Here is a 6,078-nt window from a genome sequence, read left to right on the forward strand (position 1 = left end):
TAATAATTTCGTTATAATCCTTATCATGTTAATGGAAGTATACTGATATTTCCCACAGTGATGTCTCGAATTGACTAAAGTATGTTGCGATTGATGGCAAGTTCAAATGCCATGAATTCATGTGAGATGACTAGTCGATCACAGAGGCAGACTGTTAGGAACACCTTGTCGGGCCTTATGACCGCTTATAGAGTTCTGGCAAATTTATATAGCCTGGTCGTTCTGGCAAATTTATATAGCCTGGTCGTGGCAAGAGCTACTATAGTATTCTAATGAGTCGATTCTTTTGACTAAAGACTGTTCGCCTAAGATGGCACAGTTTCAGATTAACTTTGATTTGTGTTACTACGACCTTCGTAAATGGGGTCAAATGGGCATATTTTGGGTTATGATGGTTGTGGCTAGTCGAAGGGAATCAGTGCAATAGGAATTGTCCACCCCTTGACAGGGTGATAACAATATCTCAGGGCCACTCGAGGAGTAATGAACTGGAAATGTGTGGCCACGCTCGAAAGGTATCTATGGTAGATAATTCCGGTCAATCAGTTATTCCCCAGATCGAGGAAACCACTCTCGATATGATCACTTGCAAATACGACCTGAAAGACACTTTGCATTGAGTGGGAGATAGTAATAGGACAAGTGGGAGATTGTTGGAATATGTGTCCTCCGACAATAATGCGATCACAACTGTTGATCATGATGATCACATGTTTAAATCTCATTTTAATAATACATGTGTGATGTAATATTTTACAGTCAACTGGTCCACACATATCGGTAATGATTGGCTGACTAGAGTTTGACATTACTGTCGTGCAACGGTGGTGATCAGTTGATCCCCTTAGGTCATACCTAAAGGATAACACTCTTAATTGATTATTTAATTGATCGTATGTCGATACGGGTTAATTAAATTACTTAAAATTGACAGACGATTTTGGAAGTAATATTTACGTATCTCATTGTAATTTGATTAAATAAGATACGGTCTAAGTAATCGAATTGTTTTATTACTTAGATGAAATTATTGTTTACGGAAACAATTAAAACTGAATGAATAATTTATTATAAATACAAGATGTTGTAATTTATAATTGGTAAAGCGTTTTGGTACAAGTAATTGTGAATTACTAAGTCGATTTTTACATGACGTGTTTTATTAATACGTTGATTTTTAATATGTTAAAAATTTCATGACAATTTTACATGACTTGTGACATGTGACAAATTGATAAATTGACAAAGATAAAATGGAATCCATTTTATCTAATATGGACCGAATTATGGAGGGAGTATGGTGTTTAAATTATGTTAAATTATTTGAGTGGAAACAAAATAATTACACCTAGCTATAGCCATGCAAGCCTATGTTTTCTTGGATAGAAAAACTTGCTCATGCATTGGCTCCCCATCCCTCCTTCCCACCGGTTTTTGAAAGGGCTAATAGAGAGTTTTTCTCTATTATTATTCATTCATACAATATACAATATTTCTAGTGTAAGAAATTAAAAAGCTCTCTAAGAAAAACTAGAGAAATAAAACTCCAAATATCTTCCACTCTTGGCCGAAATACAAGAGATAAAAACAATAGTTTTGGGTCAATTTTATTAAGATAAATATTGTTCTAGTATTAATAATATTAGTTTTTTAGGAGGTTATCTTAGGTATAATTCCTTGGGAGAGATTCTATCCTTGAATCTTTGTTCATCCATATTAGGAGAGCTCAAGAACAAGTAAGAAGGAGATCTTACTTGTGCCCTTTGATCCGAAATCTCAATGTAAGGATGACGATTCTTCTCTATATTTATTTATGTTTGCATGCATAAGATCTAAATTAACTTTATGACTAAATTAAATTGTAACATATAAGAATATGTTGTATTATGAGATATAGATTTCTAACACCCAACACAAAATCAACTCACAATGCCTAAATTTTCATCACATTCCGTACCAACCGAGGAGAGCCTACCCAATGATACTCCCACACCACAACATTTGACCGGTAATTTCATTGCAAAATCCGCATTTATCCAATTAGTCGAAAGAAGACAATTTGGTGGGATGCCTAGTGAAGACCCTCATTCTCACATGGAGAATTTTTGTGACTATTGTGATGCGATTTCACAAACCGGAGTGACTCAAGACCAAATTTGATGGGTCTTATTTCCTTTTTCTTTGATTGGTACCAAGAAACAATGGTCAAAGATCCTTGATAAAGCTACCCTTGGTATTGACTCTTGGAAGAAATTGGCACTTGTTTTCTACAAAATGTTCTATCCTCCGGAAAAGACTAACATGCTAAGAGCCCAAATCACGGGGTTCAAACAAAGGGACGAAGAATCTTTGTATGAAGCTTGGGAGCGATTCAAAGGAACTTGTCGCTCATGTCCTCATCACGAACTTAGCGAGTGGTTCTTGGTACAACAATTTTGGAATGGTCTTTATGAAGACTCCCGAAACATTCTCAACATGGGATCAAATGGTATGTTCACTGAAGTTGACGATAATCAAACATGGAACAAGATTGAGGAAATGGCGGTCCATAACTCACAATATAGTAGACCTCGAAAGGCTACTAGAGGAGGAAAGCATGAAGTGGACTCTATTACTCAATTGAGTGCTCAACTTAGTGCTCATATTGATACCATCAACTTGAAGTTTGAGAAGGCTATGGCTAAACTTGAAGAAGCCTCCAAATCACCTAAGCAACATGTTAATGCCATGGTGGCATCTTCATCAATTCCAAGTGGAGTATGTGAGAGTTGTAGAACTTTGGAACATGACCAAAGTGAATGTAGGGGAACAAGTGAATGCTTTCCAAGCATACAAGAGTGCTACCCCTTATTCCAATTATTACAATGAAAACACCAAATTCCATCCAAATCTCTCATACAAAAGCCAAAATGTTCAAAATCCTCAAACAACATACACCCCACCTCCAATGAGAAACCAAAATCAAAGACCCTTTTACAACCAAAACCAAGGTTACCAAAATCAAACTCCATACAACCAATCTAATGACCAAGGTTTTGATTTTCAAAAAGCGGTCCTCCAAATGCAAAAGAACCAACAAGAATTTTTCACTCAAATGCAAAAAGATAGCCAAGCAAAAGACATCACCATCAACAACATCCTAGCCCAAACAAAAATGTTGGAAACTCAAATGACTCAATTAGCATCTTCTAGCTCTCAAAGACAAAAGGGGCAATTACCACCTTAAAGTAATCCCCCAAGACATGAATCGGTGAGTGCCATCCACTTGAGGAGTGGTACAAGCTATGAAGGGCCACATAAGCAAGTTGAGGATGACATTGTGGAGACTAGTGACAAGGAAAGAGTTGTTTTAAACTCTAGGGAAGAAGAACCCACCATTCAAGAAGTCTCAAAGAAGAATGAAGAAAAGGCCAAAGAGAAGGAGCCTATTGTGATTAGACTTCCATTCCCAGGTCGTCAAGCTAAGCCTATGTTTGATGACCAACTTGAAAAAGTCATGGAGATTGTGAAGAATTTAGAAGTCTCGATTCCATTCACGGAATTGATCAATCATGTTCCGGCCTATGCAAAGTATATGAAAGACATTCTTACAAAGAAGAAATCCATCCGGAAGCTTGAGACTATCGCTTTCACCAAAGTGAGTAGTGCTATTCTTCAAGGAAGTTCACCTACAAAGCTCAAGGATCCGGGAAGTTTCTCCATTCCATGCACTATTGGTGGCACTACAATCAACAAAGCTTTATGTGACCTTGGGGCAAGTGTTAGTGTCATGCCATATTCGGTAAGCAAGAGGCTAGGAATGGGAGAGCTCAAGTGCACTAATATCACGCTTCAAATGGCGGATAGATCAACAAAGATACCATTAGGGGTATGGGAAGATGTGCCCGTAAGAATTGGCAAATTCTTCATCCCGGTGGATTTCGTTATTGTTGACAGGGAGGAAGACTCCAACATTCCAATTATCTTAGGAAGACCATTCTTGCACACCGCGGGAGCGGTGATCGATGTGAAACATGGAGAGCTCACCCTTGAAGTGGAAGATGAAACCATCACTTTCAATCTTGACAAGACAATGAGAGCTCCCCGATTTCATGAGCCATGTTTTATGGTTGATCACTATAGCCGGCAAGATGATAGGAAGAAGTTGGCATTTCAATGGAAGAAGAAAGTGGATGATGCTCCATCAAAAGAGCAAGGAAATTGCAACAAAGAGAGCTTGAAAGCTCACCCATGACAAGTGAAGAAGAAGGCCTCATTGGCCAAGATAAGAAACAAGGAGAGTTGTCTTCATCAACTCATGACATTTTTAGTGATCAAGTAGACGAAGTATGTGGTCTTTGGGATGATGAGTTTGAAGGGATATTCAATCCCTATATTGGTAATGCTATGACCCAAGACCACCATGAAGAACAACAAGTGCAAAGGTCTATTGAAGATTTTTATCATGACAATGAACAAGCTTTCGACTACTTCTTCAAGGTGTTGAGCAACATCAACAACACCTTGAACATGCCCCCTTGACATCTCATTATTGGATGAGAGTTTGGTGGAGTCCTTCCTAAACCACCACTTGTAAATATTCTAACTCCCTAACTTGCATTTTAATTATTGTATTACATTTTTGTCAATTTTGGATTTACATTTCTATGCCTTGATCAAGATTTTCATCATTTTGAGAGAAGTGAGGGAGGGACTTAATTGTTTATTGATGTGTAGTGTTTTGCCTTAGTGTGGGGATAGCAATTGCCTAGGCTATCCAAGCTTTTGAAGTGCCCCCACAATGAAGACCACAAGAAATAAAGAATGAATGACACGGGTTACAAAGCACCCACGGATTGACCTAAATCCGTGTGGCAGAGGGACAATCCGAGCGACCCGACGAGGATCCGCTCGTCCTGAAGCAAAACCCGAGCATCCAGGGTTAAAGACGCTCGTCTTGTGAAGCCGGGAAGCAGATATTTTTTTCTGATTAGAGATCCGAGCGTCCTCAATGACAATCCGCTCGTCTCTGTTGGGACGGACGTCTCTCCAGGAATCCGTTCGTCCTGATGGTATTAATTTCTGGCATTTCTCCCTTGAAAGGAATCCGAGCGTCTCCAACTTAGGACGCTCGTCCCATTACACAAAGACGCTTGTCTTGCTGATAAGACGCTCGTCCCAGAGCGATTTTTCCTAAACCAATTCTGCAGCAAAAGATGCTCGTCCCGACGCCTATCCGCTCGTCTCCCCTCTGATTTTCAAATCTAACGGGCTTAAAAACTCCCTTTTCCCAATTCATATTCATTCATCCAAACATAAACACTACCCAAAGCCTCAAAACCCTCATTCTCTCCATCAACCAACATCAAATTTCTCAACCAAAATCACCCAAATCAAATCCAAACTTCCTAAAAACTCAATTAAATCACTCCTTTACCAATAACAAGTGATTAAAACACCAACATCTTCAAAGTTTGAGTCGATTTTTGGGATACATGGCAACATTCAACTATCCTAAATCGATTTGGGTCTTAATTGAAATTGAAGAAATCAAGCTTATCTTTGGTGTTACTACATAAAAGAGCATGGCAAGAACAAAAGGTGGAAGTAAGGAACCCCAAAAGAAGACCCTTTCTAAGAGACAACAAGATCTTCAAGCTATTCAAGCATCAAAGGCATTGGTGGTTCACAATGCAAGGTTGGAAATTCAAGAGCAAAATCCTCTTATGGAAGCTACTACTTCTACTACTCCGGTTGTTGAACAACTAGCCGATTATCCGGAGGTTTTTTTCACTTCTGACTCTCATAGGAAGAAATTTATTTCCTTTGCTAAGAAAAATATCTTTCCCACCAAGTTCATTTGTCAAGACACTTTGTTGAAATTGGGTGTCCTAGAGCAAACAAAGACCTTTTTCGAGTCTATGGGATTGAGTACATTGTTTGAAATACAAGAATCAACCCACTCTTCCCTCACCTTAGAGTTTTTGAGCTATTTGAAAGACACCAAGGTGGAGACCCGAACCAATATTGAGTTTCGTCTCGAGAATGTTGATAGATGTTTGTCTTATGGAGAGTTTGGTAAAATATTTGGCCTTAGTG

The 6,078-nt window shown here is 38.7% G+C and overlaps 1 non-coding gene across 1 annotated transcript; it reads right to left on the bottom strand.

The window, feature by feature from the left end:
• Positions 1–2,301: 2,301 nt before the first annotated feature.
• On the bottom strand, positions 2,302–2,408 carry LOC141639880 (small nucleolar RNA R71). The gene has a single exon (XR_012542741.1). It is a non-coding gene; the product is annotated as a small nucleolar RNA R71 (small nucleolar RNA).
• Between the last annotated feature and the right edge of the window lie 3,670 nt (positions 2,409–6,078).

The sequence above is a fragment of the Silene latifolia genome, unplaced genomic scaffold (assembly GCF_048544455.1).
Source record: "Silene latifolia isolate original U9 population unplaced genomic scaffold, ASM4854445v1 scaffold_57, whole genome shotgun sequence".
In the NCBI taxonomy this organism is placed as follows: domain Eukaryota; kingdom Viridiplantae; phylum Streptophyta; class Magnoliopsida; order Caryophyllales; family Caryophyllaceae; genus Silene; species Silene latifolia.